Source organism: Lagenorhynchus albirostris, chromosome 2 (assembly GCF_949774975.1).
Source record: "Lagenorhynchus albirostris chromosome 2, mLagAlb1.1, whole genome shotgun sequence".
Lineage (NCBI taxonomy): Eukaryota > Metazoa > Chordata > Mammalia > Artiodactyla > Delphinidae > Lagenorhynchus > Lagenorhynchus albirostris.
The window spans coordinates 139,215,465-139,229,636 of NC_083096.1; positions in this window are offsets into that span (position 1 = coordinate 139,215,465).

Here is a 14,172-nt window from a genome sequence, read left to right on the forward strand (position 1 = left end):
AAAAGTACCAATTCATTAGGAACATATAATAATCATAAATATGTATGTACTGAATAATAGAGCTTTAAAATACATGAAACAATAATAGAATTAAAGAAAAATAGACAGGTCCACAATAATATTAGGTAATTTTAACACCCTTTGTTCAACAATGGATAAAATAACTAGACCAAAAAAGTTATTAAAAGACATGATCAGTCACCTTAATCTAATTTTATATATGTGTTTAATCTGTTATATATAAATATATAAATTTATGTATAATTATGTAAGTATAAATAATTGCATTAAAATTTATATATACATAAGTACTATGTATATATAAATGCCACAACTTCAGAACACACATTCTTGTTAAGTGCACATGGTATGTTAAAAAAGACAGACTACAGAAATAAAGTTCAAAAAGAAAAAAAAAAGAAAAGACAGACTACAGGATGAGTCATAAGGCAAGTCTCAATAACTTTAAAAGAATTGTAATTATACAGGATATGTTCTCTGACCTTGAGAAAATTAAATTGGAAATCAGTAGCTGTAAAATATCTGTGAAAACCTATATATTTATAATAAGTAAAACACTCCCAAATTTCCATAGGTCAAAGAAGAAATCACAAAGGAAAATGAAAGTTATTTTGCATTGAATAATAATCAAAATACAATGTATCAAACTATGAAATACAGTTAAAGCAGTGCTTAGAGGAAAATTTGTAGCTTTAAATGTTTATATTAGAGAAGAAGAAAAGCCTTCTTTAGTAACCTCAAGTTTTACCTCAAGAAGCAGCAAAAAGAAATGCAAAGTAGAAGGAAGAATATAAAAAAGAAAAAGAAGAGAAACCTGTGAAATTTGACAAAGGTCAAATACTGGAGAAAGTCAATGAAACCAAAAGCTTGTTCTTTGAAAAGATGGATAAAATTGATCAACTTGTACCTAAGCTAAATAATGAATGAAAACTAATTAGCAATATAAGAATAAAGATAGAACTACCATATGACCCAGCAATCCCACTACTGGGCATATACCCTGAGAAAACCACAATTCAAAAAGAGACATGTACCACAATGTTCACTGCAGCACTATTTACAATAGTCAGGACTGGAAACAACCTAAGTGTCCACTGACAGATGAATGGATAAAGAAGATGTGGCACATATATACAATGGAATATTACTCAGCCATAAAAAGAAATGAAATTGAGTTATTTGTCATGAGGTAGATGGACCTAGAGTCTGTCATACAGAGTGAAGTAAGTCAGAAAGAGAAAAACAAATACTGTATGCTAACACATATACATGGAACCTAAAAAAAAAAAAGGTTCTGACGAAGTTAGGGACAGGACAGGAATAAAGATACAGAAGTAGAGAATGGACTTGAGGACACAGGGAGGGGTAAGATAAGCTGGGACGAAGTGAGAGAGTGGCATGGACATATATACACTAGCAAATGTAAAATGGATAGCTAGTGGGAAGAAGCTGCATAGCACAGGGATATCAGCTCGGTGCTTTGTGACCACCTACAGTGGTGGGATAGGGAGGGTAGGAGGGAGGCACAAGAGGGAGGGGATATGGGGATATATGTATACATATAACTGATTACTTTGTTATACAGCAGAAACTAACACAACATTGTAAAGCAATTATACTCCACTAAAGACGTTAAAAAAAAGAATAAAAGAAAAAACATTACTGCAAATCTCATACACATTGAATGGATACTGAGAGAATACAACTAACAGCTGGATACCAACAAATTTGACAACTTAGAAAAATGGACTATTTTATCAAAACGCACAAAATATCAAATCTCACTCATGAAGAAATAGATGACTTGAATACAACTCTACACATTAAAGAAATTAAATTGTTTGTTAAAACTTTCACACAAAGAGAACTCCAGGTTCAGATTGAATTACTAGTAAATCCTTCCAAACATTTATGGGACAAAGTAATAACAATTTGACACAAATACTTTCACAAAGTAGAAGAGGAAACATTTCCTAACTCATGCTGTAAGTCCATCATCGTCATTGACAAAACCAGGCTGACACTGTAAAGAAAGGAAACTACATTATTTCTTATGATCATAGACACAAAACTCCTTAAGAAAATTTTAGAAAATTAAATCCAGTGATATAATAAAGAAGACAATGCATTCTGACCAAATGGGATTTATTTTAGGAATGCAAAGTCGAACATTTGAAAATTAATCAGTACAACTCACCATACTAACTTAATATAAGATTTTAAAAATATGATAATTCTAATAAATGCAAAAAAACACACTTAACAAAATTCAACACGCATTTACAATAAAAACTCAAAGGAAACTAGAAATGAAAGAAACATTTGAATTCATAAAGGATATCTACAAAAACCTACATGTAACATCATAATCAATGATGAAAGACTGAATGCTTTGCCTCTAAAATCAAGAACAAGACAAGGATGTTCACTCTTGCTACATCTATTTGTACGGTATTAGCAGTCTGACCAGGACAATTAGGCAAGAAAATGTAGAATGTGGTATTAGCAAAAGGATAGATAGATAGATCAATGGAATAGAACTGAGGGTGCATAAATGAATTCTTGTATTTTTGGTCAACTGATTTTTAACAAGAGTGTTAAAAATGTTCTTTCCCAAAAACATTCAATGAGGAAGGAAGAGTCTCTTCAACAAATGGTACTGGGACAACTAGATATTCATATGCAAAAGTATGAAGTTGGACACTTTCTTCACACTATACACAAAAATTAACTCAAAATGGGTCATAGACCTGAATGTAAAAGCTAAAAACTGTAAAACTCTTAGACAAAAATATAGGAGTATATCTTCATGACCTTGAGTTAGCAAATCTTATGTAGAATTTCAATGTTTTTCTTATTAACTTTATTCAGGAATAATTTACATACATCAAACTGTATCTATTTAAACTGTATAATCTAACGAATGCTGAAAATTGTATATACCTATGAAGCCATCACAACTATCAAGATACAGAACATTTACATCATTCCCAAAAGGTTGCTCTTTTTTTTTTTGCCATTCATCCCTTTCTCTACCTCTTCAACCGTAAGCAGCCATTGATATTATTTTTCCCCCATGAATTGATTTGAATTTTATATAAATGGAATCATACATTATGCATTATGTTATGACTAGCTTCATTCATTCAGCATATTGATTTTGAGATTCACCCATATTGTTGTGTGTATTAATAATCCAATCATTTTTAATTACTTGAGTAAAATATTTAGGAGTGGAATGGCTGGGAATTATGGAAGGTGTTAGACATTTTAAGAAACTGCTAAATATTTTTCCAAAGTAGATTTACCATTTTACTTTTCTATCAACAAGTTAGAGTTCTACCTGCCCCATCTCCTCATCAACACTTGGCATTGTCAGTCTTTATCATTTTAGCCATTCTAATTAGCAAATAGTGGTATCTCATTGTATTTTTAATTTACATTTTCATATTGACTAATAATGATGTTGAGTATCTTTTTATGCATATGCTGGCCATTCTTATATTTTTCCCTGTGAAATGTTTATTCAGATCTTTTACTGACATTTTATTGGGTATGTTAGTTTGCTAGGGCTGCTGTTTCAAAGTACCACAGATTGGTTGACTTATAAAACAGAAATTAGGGCTTCCCTGGTGGCGCAGTGGTTGAGAGTCCACCTGCCGATGCAGGGGACATGGGTTCGTGCCCTGGTCCGGGAAGATCCCACACGCCATGGAGCGCTGGACCCGTGAGCCATGGCTGCTGAGCCTGCGCGTCCGGAGCCTGTGCTCCAAACGGGAGAGGCCACAACAGTGAGAGGCCTGCATACTGCCAAAAAAAAAAAAAAAAAAACCAAAAAAAACCCACCAAAAAACAGAAATTGCTTTTTCTCACAGTAGACTAGAAGTTCAAGTTCAAGATGTTGGCAAAGTTATTTCTTCTGAGGTCCTTCTCTCTTTGGCTTTTAGATGGCCATCTTCTTTCATTGTCTTCACTTGGACAGCCTTCTATGTCTTAATCTTTTTCTTCCTATTTATTTATTTATTTTATTTATTTTTCTTCCAGATTTAGAGATATAATTGGCATACAGTACTGTATAAGTTTAAGGTGTACAGCATAATGATTTGACTTACATACATCATGAAATGACTATCACAATAAGTTTAGTGAACATCTATTACCTCATATAGTTATAAAATTAAAGAAATAAAGAAAACATTTCGTTTGTGTGATAAGAACTCTTAGGATTTACTTTCAACAGCTTTCATATATAACATACAGCAGTGTTTAATTATATTTTTCATGTTGTTCATTACATCTCTAGTACTTATTTATCCTATAACTGGAAGTTTGTATCTTTTGACTACCTTCATCCTATTCCTCCTCCCCTAACCCCCTACGTCTGGTAACCACAAATATGATATTCTTCTTCCAGGAGTTTGTTTGTTTTTGAAGTATAATTGACCTACAACACTGTGTTAGTTCCTGTTATACAACATTAGTGATTTGGTATTTCTATACATTTCAAAATTATCACCACAATATGTCTAGTTATGATATGTCACCACACAAAGATATTACATAGTTATGGACTATATTCCATACAATGTACATTTCATACCCATGACTCATGTATTTTGCTACTGGAAGTCTGTACCTCAATTTTTTTTTTTTTCGGTACACGGGCCTCTCACTGTTGTGGCCTCTCCCATTGCGGAGCACAGGCTCTGGACACACAGGCTCAGCGGCCATGGCTCATGGGCCCAGCTGCTCCATGGCATGTGAGATCCTCCCAGACTGGGGCACAAACCTGTGTCCCCTGCATCAGCAGGCGGACTCTCAACCACTGCGCCACCAGGGAAGCCCGGAAGTTTGTACCTCTTAATCTCCCTCATCTAAATCTTTTCTCCTCCCAGTCCCCTCCCTTCTGACAACCACCTGTTTGTTCCCTGTATCTATAACTCTGTTCTGTTTTATTATGTTTATTCATTTGGTTTTTTTAGATTCCACATATAAGTGAAGTCATAGAGTATTTGTCTTTCTCTGATTTATTTCATTTAGCATAATGCCCTCTAGGTCCATCCATGTTGATGCAAATGGCAAGATCTCATTCTTTTTTATGACTGAGTAATATTCTATTGTATATACACCACATCTTCTTTACCCATTCATCTATTTATGGGTACTTGGGTTGCTTCCATATCTTGGCTATTGTAAATAATGCTGTAATGAATATAGGGGTGCAATATCTTTTCTAGTTAGTGTTTTTGTTTTCTTCAGATAAATACCCAGGAGTGGAATTGCTTATCATATGGTAGTTCTATTTTTATTTTTTTGAGGAATCTCCATATGGTTTTCCTTAGTGGCTGCACAATTTACATGCTTACCAACAGGGCATGAGGGTTCCCTTTTCTCCACATCTTTGTCAACACTTTCTATTTGTGGTCTTTTTGATAATAGCCATTCTGACAGTTGTGAGGTGATAGCTCATCTTGGTTTTGGCTTTTCCTTGAGGAATAGTGACATTGAGTACCTTTCCATGTGTCTGTTGGCCAACTGTATGTCTTCTTTGGAAAAATGTCTATTTAGATCCTTTGCCTATTTTTTAATGTCTTATATAAGGCATTTAGGATTTCAATATGTGAATTTGGGAGTACAATTCATCTCATAACAGTCCTTTCTCTGACCCATAAAATTCAACTCCTTCTTGCATGCAAAATAAAGTTTCCAAAAGTGTGATGCTTGTTGATTGTTTGGACATAAAGTTGATTGCCATCAAAGAAACAGGAGATTAAGAAAGATTTTGGAATAGTTGTACTGCCAAAAACAAAATGAAACAAAAACAAAACCCTTAAAATGCAAAAAGGACAACAAAAATTTGACTATATTAAAAGTGATTCTGACTGTTCAAGCTTTAAAATAATCCCTGAGACCACTAAATTCTATGGGCAGACAGTGGACTGATAAAACAGCTTAGCCTCCGCAACCCCAGAACATATTGCCCAATACTTACTTCATATGTGGCCGAAAGAATAATAGAAAAGGAATAATATCCAGACATCAGAGCCAAGGACAATGGAGAAAAAGTACAAGGGACCTACTTTGCAAGTGTGGACTCAGGACATGATTTAGGCCCATTCCCTACTCCTAAGTAGGGACCTTCAAGATTTCTGCCCAGTAGGATTTCAGATTTACTATGGGACAGTGTCTGCTGTGTGTTTCCTATAGTTTCCCTTTCTAAATGGGTTTATTTATTGTGGCTCTTCCATTCTGTTGTATATCGGGTGTGTGGAGAACAGATAATTCGCCTTTTTAGTACAGAGGTCTCTGGATCAAGAAAAGCTACATCTGGAGCTAATAAAGAGACTATTTTTTATAGTGCTCTCATGAAGAGATTGCTGCAGATCACACAGAGTTCTGGGCTATACTGTGTCCTTTTAAAATTCATATGTTAAAATCCTAACGCCAGTACCTTAGGATGTGACTGTATTCGGAGAAAGGGCTTTTAAAGAGGTTATTAAGGTAAAATGAGACCGTATAGGCTGGCCCTAAGCCAGTATGCCTGGTATCCTTGTAACAAGAGATTAGGACATAGGCAAGAGGGAAGACCTTGTGAAGACACAGGGAGAAGACAGCTATCTAAGAGAGAGGTTTTGGAAGAAATCAACCCTGTAAACACCTATACGTCAGACTTCTATCATCCAGTAATATGCAAAAATAAATTTCTTTTGTTTAAACCACCCAGTCTCTGGTATTTGCTATATTAATTTCTGCTGTACAGCAAAGCTATTTGGTTATACATATATATACATTTTTTAAAATATTCTTTTCCATTATGGTTTATCACCAGATGTTGAATACAGTTCCTTGTGCTATACAGTTGGACCTTGTTGTTATCCATCCTATATATAATAGTTTGCATCTGCTTACCCCAAACTCCCAATCCATCCCTCTCCTACCCTGCCTCCCCCTTGGCAACCAAATTCTGGTCTCTATATTTGTGAGTCTGTTTTTGTTTCATAGATAAGTTCATTTGTGTTATATTTTAGATTCCACATGTAAGTGATATCATATGGTATTTGTCTTTCTTCTTCTGACTTACTGCACTTAGTATGATAATCTCTCCTTCCATCCCTGTTGCTGCAAATGGCATTATTTCATTCTTTTTATGGCTGAATAGTATTCCATTGTATATATGTACCATATCTTCTTTATCCATTCATTGGTTGATGGACATTTAGGTTGTTTCCATGTCTTGGCTATTGTGAATAGTGCTGCTATGAACATAAGGGTGCATGTATCTTTCTGAATTCTAGTTTTGTCTGGATATATGCCCACAAATGGGATTTCTGGGTCATATGGCAACTCTATTTGTAACTTTCTAAAGAACATCCATACTGTTTTCCATAGTGGCTGCACCAACCTACATTCCCACCAGCAGTGTAGGAGGGTTCCCTTTTCTCCACACCCTCTCCAGCATTTGTTATTTATAGACATTTTAATGATGGTCATTCTGACCCATGTGAGGTGGTATCTCATTGTAGATTTGATTTGCATTTCTATAATAATTAGTGATGTTGAACATCTTTTCATGTGCCTGTTGGCCATCTGTATGTCTTCTTTGGAGAAATGTCTATTTAGTTCTTCTGCTCATTTTTTGATTGGGTTGTTTGTTACATATGGCTGTTTTTGTGCTTCCGTGGCAGAACTGAGTAGTTGTAGCAGAGACCTTACAGCCTGTAAAGCCTAAAATATTAACCATCTGGTGCTTTTTAGAAAATCTTTGCTAACCCTTGGTATATATTATCTCATCCTTTAAAAATATTTTTTTTCCAAAATTTACATATGAAATATATAAATGTATAAATAAATATCTCATCCATAAATGAAATATATTCATAAATAAATGCAATTTTCATGTGTAGTAGTACAGAATCAAAAGAAAGATTGGAGAGTCAATTATATATCAATAAAAAGAAATTGGAGAGCACTGCTATAGGCAATAATGAGTTCCAGAAGTATTTGATCAAGGCAATGGCATAATCATATTAGCAGGACAACTACAGTATCAGTTTGAATGCTTGTTTGTGTTGAAGCAGGAGAGAAAGTTAATAAACCTGATATAAATGTTTTGTGATTCAGACCAAAAAAAACCCCAGCCAAAACCTGGGTAGAGGAATGGCAGTTGGGATAGAGAGGAGGGGATTCATGAAAGTGACTCAGATGTGGCCTTTCAGCAGTCCTTCACCTACAGATGACAAACTCCAGGTTTGGGGGAACAGATTGTTTGGCTACAAGAAACCATCAATAATGATTTCCGTAATCATCTCATCTTGGCCCAGACCCCATTCCAGCAAAGTTATTAATACATGCATTATTCTTCTAAAAGAAATAGAGAAATGCATTCCAGATTGCCAAAGAAAGGAATTCTCCATGATTTATACTGAAATGGTCCTCAAACATTTTTTTTCTTCCAATCATCCATCTTCAAGAAATACTAAAGACAAATATTTCATGAATCCAGAGGTGCTTCTGGCCAGCATCTGGAGATGATCTTGAGAATACAAATCTGTTATCCTTTTTCACCACAGGCTCAACTGTCAGAACATGTAATAAACATAACCAGCCAAAGGGCTGGAGGGAAGCAGAAAGCATACAGTTAACCACTGTAGCAGATGGCAGCAGAAATGAGGGTGTATTTGCCCATACTTTCCCCATACCTACTTTTTATAGCTCCACTTCATCCCTTTTCCTAACAAATGTTTGAATGCTAGTTAAAGACACTCCTATTGCTGATACTCTCCAAAAGTGAAAGTCTTATTAAATTGTCATGTGGGGATACAACTCCATGCAATAGAAGGGATACAGGCTATGAAGTCAACTGGATCTGAGTTTGATTGCTGGTTTTTCTATTGAATATCTGTGTGAACTTAAAGTTTCTTAGCCTTGCTGAACACTATTCCCACATCAGTAAAATGGACTTGTCTATAATGTGATAATGTAGGTAAAATTATTAGCACAGCATTTGGCATAACCTTAAAATAAATGTTGTAATTATCATTTCAAGACTATTCTCATGTTACCACTACCTCTTCATCAGATGGTTAAATGAAATAGATAGAATATACCAATTATTGGTGAGACTATGGAGCAACTGGAGTTCTCATACACGGCTCATACATATATATTTTAAAGTATAAAATTAGTACAAACCTGCAGTAATACCTACTAAGCTGAACACAGCCCAGTACTCAGCAATTCCACTCCTAGGTATGTACCCAAAATAAATACTTACATATGTTTACCAAGAACATGAACCAGAATGTTCAAAGTAGAACTATTCATAATAGCACCCAACTGGAAACTATTCAGATGCCCACCAATAGTATAGTACAGCGCTCAGCAAAAATTTTCAGTAAAGATAGTAAACATTTAGACTCTTCAGGCAAAGAAGCAAAATCAACTTATTATTGCATCACTTCTCTTTGTAGTGCCCCAACAGCAGTGCAAAGCAAGAGTGCTGCAGTGGTCTCTGCTGCAACTACTTAACTGCCATTGTAATGTGAAAGCAGCCACAGATAATACAAAAAAGAATGAATGTGATGTGTTCCAATAAAATGTTATTTATGAACACAAATTTAAATTTCATATAATTCTCACATGCCAGGAGACATTATTCTTTTGATTTTTTTAAGCATTCAAAAATGTATAAATCGTCTTCACTTGCAGGCCGTACAGAAATAGGAGGTGGGGCAAATTTGGATATAGTTTACCAACACCTGGTAGAGTAGATAAATAAATTATATATTCACACAGTGGAATACTATACAACAGAAACAGAAAACTACAAGTATACTACACAACAATATGGATGAATCTCATGAATACAAATTCAAGTGAAAGAAGCTAAGTGCAAAAAGTATAAGATTAGATTTATATAAATTACAAAAGCAGGCAAATGAATCTATGATTCTGTAAGTTCGCATGGTGGTTATTGCGTCGGGGATAGTGACAGAAAAGTGGAACAGAGGGGATTCTGGGGTGAATGGTAATGTCTGACTCTTCATTTAGTTTGTTTGGTTTATAAAATTCAACAAGCTATACACATATGTGCACTTCTCAATAAGTATATTATACTCTAAGAAACATTGGAAAAACCCCAGCAAATTCTTTTCCTTTGGTGCAGGACTTCGCTACCTCACACCTAAGCAATTAGGTTTCTAGATACTCTTCCCCACTTCAGTTACCTTATTTACTATTCCAGAGAATTGGGAACACCAGTTGGTCCTTTGGTTTAGTGGAGAGAGCAGCTAAGGTATAGGCAAGAGCTCTGGACTTGGAAATGAAGACCTGAGCTGAACTCCACTCTGTATTCATTGCACTTTATGGGCAAAGCACTAAGTCTTTCTGAATTTTCTTTTGTCATCTGGAAAATGGGAAAGTAATTCCTTACGTATACTTTTGATGTAAAGATTACCCTTGATAATGAGGAACTGCTCTGTTAAGGTCTATACTTCTGTACAAATTTTGACCACCTAAGACATTCTTTTCTTAACCACCAAAAAGTTTAAACACATTTGTCTTCTTTCTTCTTTGATTTCCATTCCTCCACTTGGGGAGACAGCTTCCTGTAAGGGTTTGGAACATAGACTCTCAGTTCATATCTTGTCCAGTAGCATCTCTGTGCCTCGGTTTCCTCACTGGTAAAATACTTGCTTCACATTGTTCCTCTGGAGGTGGTGGGAACCAGCCTCTAAGGTGGTCCCAGCGATCCCTGTCTCCTGGTAGTCACTCTTATATAGTGCTCTCCCACACTGTACGAGGGTTGGTCTGTGTGACGATAGGATATAGTATAAATGAAGGCATCATGCATCTGAGATTAGACCATTAAAGACTGTGGCTTCCACCTTGAGTCATCACTCTGTCTCAGATCACTCACTTCAGGGGAAGGCAGCTGCTGTGTCAAGCCACCCTATGGAGGGGCCTGCATGGTAAGGAACTGAGGCCCACCAAAAACCACAGGAGTGATCTTGGATGTGGACCCTCCAGCCCCGGGAGTTTTGAAATGACTGCAACCCTGACTGTCAGCCTGTCTGCAACCTCACAAAAGACCCCGATCCAAAGCAATCCAGCAAGTTGCTCCCAGATTCCTAATCCTCAAAAACCATACAACAGTGACAGTGTCTGACGCATACTGAGCATGCAATTAAATATTAGCTGTCTTTATCATCTGCCCCCTAAAAACTGGCACTTCCACATCTGTAAATTCATTGCCAATGTCGCCATATTGTGCTGTGGAATCGTGTCAATGGCTCGAGCATGGCGGTTTCTCTTCCTTTCCCTGGCTGCCATAAAGACACAAGACTATTAGATGGCTTCTGGCTGAAGAACATTGGCCGCGTGGTTGGGAGACCCAGTGGAAACACTCCCTCCCTCTAGCACATTTCCCTCAAGGGATCTCTCTAAGCTCTGCCTCTTAAAGCCTCCCTGCTGCCCTCTAGTCTTTGTTGCACATCCTATTTTTCAGGTCTCTTTCTTGTTTTCTCAGTCTCCTCAGATACATTGATAATCCAGATTCTCCTTCTGTGGGATGTGGACGTTTGTTTCCTTTTACTGTGGGCTCCATAGTTGCAGGGTTTTCCTAGAAGCAGAGGTTGAGACTGAGTTAGGAGTATAAGAGCTTTATTAAGGGTAATGTCTATGGAAGGTACTAGAAAGAGAAGCAGGATTGGGCAGGGAAAGCCTCAGGTTGTGAGGTAGATCTGACACCTGGGAAAGGAAAGGAGGAAAGAAGCAAGACTGAGTTGAGATAGCCTGAGGTCACGATGCAGCTCTGAAAAGTCACGGATCCAACAGTGAGCTACAGAGAAAAGAACCTGAAAGGAGTCCAAATTCAGGCTGAAATGGCCAGGGCCTAGTACCTTTGCCATGCTCATGCTTACTGAGAGCTCCCTGGGAATCATGGGGCCTCAGTTTGAAAGCTGAAATGGATTCTAAAGATGCTAACAGCTGGAGGCTGTCAGCTCACTGTTTTTTGCAGCTGAATGGCAGGTTCTTTCTTGAAGGGAGATCTGAGTGGTGCATTTCTGTGACTACTACAGCCATGTTCATTCCCATAGGCAGGTCTGGCCTCCTGGATCCCACACCTGTGTCAAATGCCTGAGCTTCCAGCTTACTTGGCAACAGGGATCAGACTGGCCCTGAATGGAGTGTCAATATGAAGAAAGAAGGTACTTATAGAAGATAGCATTAAGTATCTCTAGGGCAACCTTAAGTAATCAATCATTATGTTTTCATTGAGCATATACTATATGCTCTGTACTGTGCATGGTGGTTGCTTTTGGAAACCCCCAACTGTAGAATCATAAAATTAGAAGGGACTTGAGTGCCCAATTAAGTCTCCCTCCTGTGAGCAAGAATCCCTTGTATAACACCCAATATAGGGCAGTATCCTTTTACATAACTCCAGGGATGGCAAGCTTATTACTTCAGTCATCCCTTTGGTTGTTAAACAGCTCTACTTGATAGAATCTTCCCTCTTAAGTGACACTCAAAATGCTCCCACCACCCTTAATTTGTGAAGTCACTTTAATAAGACATCTGCTCTCTCATTCATTAATCCTTTAAGTATTTGAAGACAGTTGTCCTGGTTCTTAAAATGCTATTGGAGAAGGGAGGCTATTGGAGTCTCTGATTCCCCAACTGTAAAACAACAGGGTCTGACTACTCCTGATCACCAGTGTCTCTTTATGACCTAAAAGTCTATGAAGCCATGAAAACTTCATGGAACAATTCTCAAATAAAAGAGAAATCCATATAAATTAAAAGACAATGAGCGTTCTCTCTGAAGTGTTTGTTGTACATTTCCTCTGGGGCACACTGGGACTCAGGAATAGTGGGACCATCTGCTGAGATATTGCCCATTTATGTTGAAAGAAAACAGGCTCTTGCTAATTAGAAGCATGCTCTTCAAGATGAAACAATACAAAGTCTTCAACATTTCCCCACCATTAGCAATTCCTGATGTTGACTGGACATGTTAATACAACCCCACTCTCCATCAGGAAAACAAGTAAAACAGATACGATGGTTCACAGTACAAGAAAGAAGTCTTTATCCTTCTAGTCAACCATCATACATTGATGCACTAAGTACTCACTATACAGTGGTCTCCATGATAAGTTCTTTCACATATATTATTTTATTTTATTTAATACTCACAAGAACATTACGAGGAAGATTTTATGAACTCCACATTCCCAATGAGCCTCAGAGTAATCAAGTGACTTGTTCAAGGCTACCTAGCTGCTAAGTGGATGAACTAGGACATTCTGACTTGAAGTCCAGCGCTCTGCCCACTCTAACATTATGAGGAAATTTCTTAATAAAAGACCCATGCCCGTGTATGTAGAGTATGCAACTGTTTTAGTTTGGGTTTTCCCAGAAGCAGATCCTGAAACAAGGATTTAGGTTACAGTTGTTTATTTTAAGAGGATAAGGAAACACCAAAAGAGAATGGGAAAGTGATTCAGAGAAGGGAAGGTAACCAATACATTGTGCATTATCAAACCAGCAGCCACTGTGGGCAACTGGAACTAAATCCTGCTGGGGAAAGTCTGAGAGCCAGTATAGGACACAGGGCACAGAGTTAACCCACCCAAGGGAGAAGGAGCTGGGATATTTATAAACCAAAGCTGCCAGTCATTGGTTCAGGTCTTCTTCTAGCAGATGTTAATTTTCTGGCACTACCTGCCATTCAGGGAGACAAAACATGCTTCATAAGCTTGAGAAAGACCTTATTTAGGCAGAGATATTCAGGAGCTGGCAACTGGGGATTGGGTTGTTGTGCGCTGAAGTAAAGGGCAAGAGGATACGGGCAGAGCCCTGACAGCACCTGCTCTGGCAACTAAGTGCCAAATACTATGGAACCTGTCAACAAACACCTTGACCACCTACTGTGTGAAATAGCACAAGGGTGAACCACACAGATGTGGACCTGCTTTCATGTGGATTCTTATCCAGGCAGTAGGACAGAAATAAATTATTCCAAGTAAATATGTAATAATTTAAATGTGCTAAGTGTTGGTTAGGAGAAGTTCTGAACCCACTTAGCTAACCCTTACTAACAAAGTACAAACTCATTTGATCTTACCCTCTGATTCTATTTTTTTA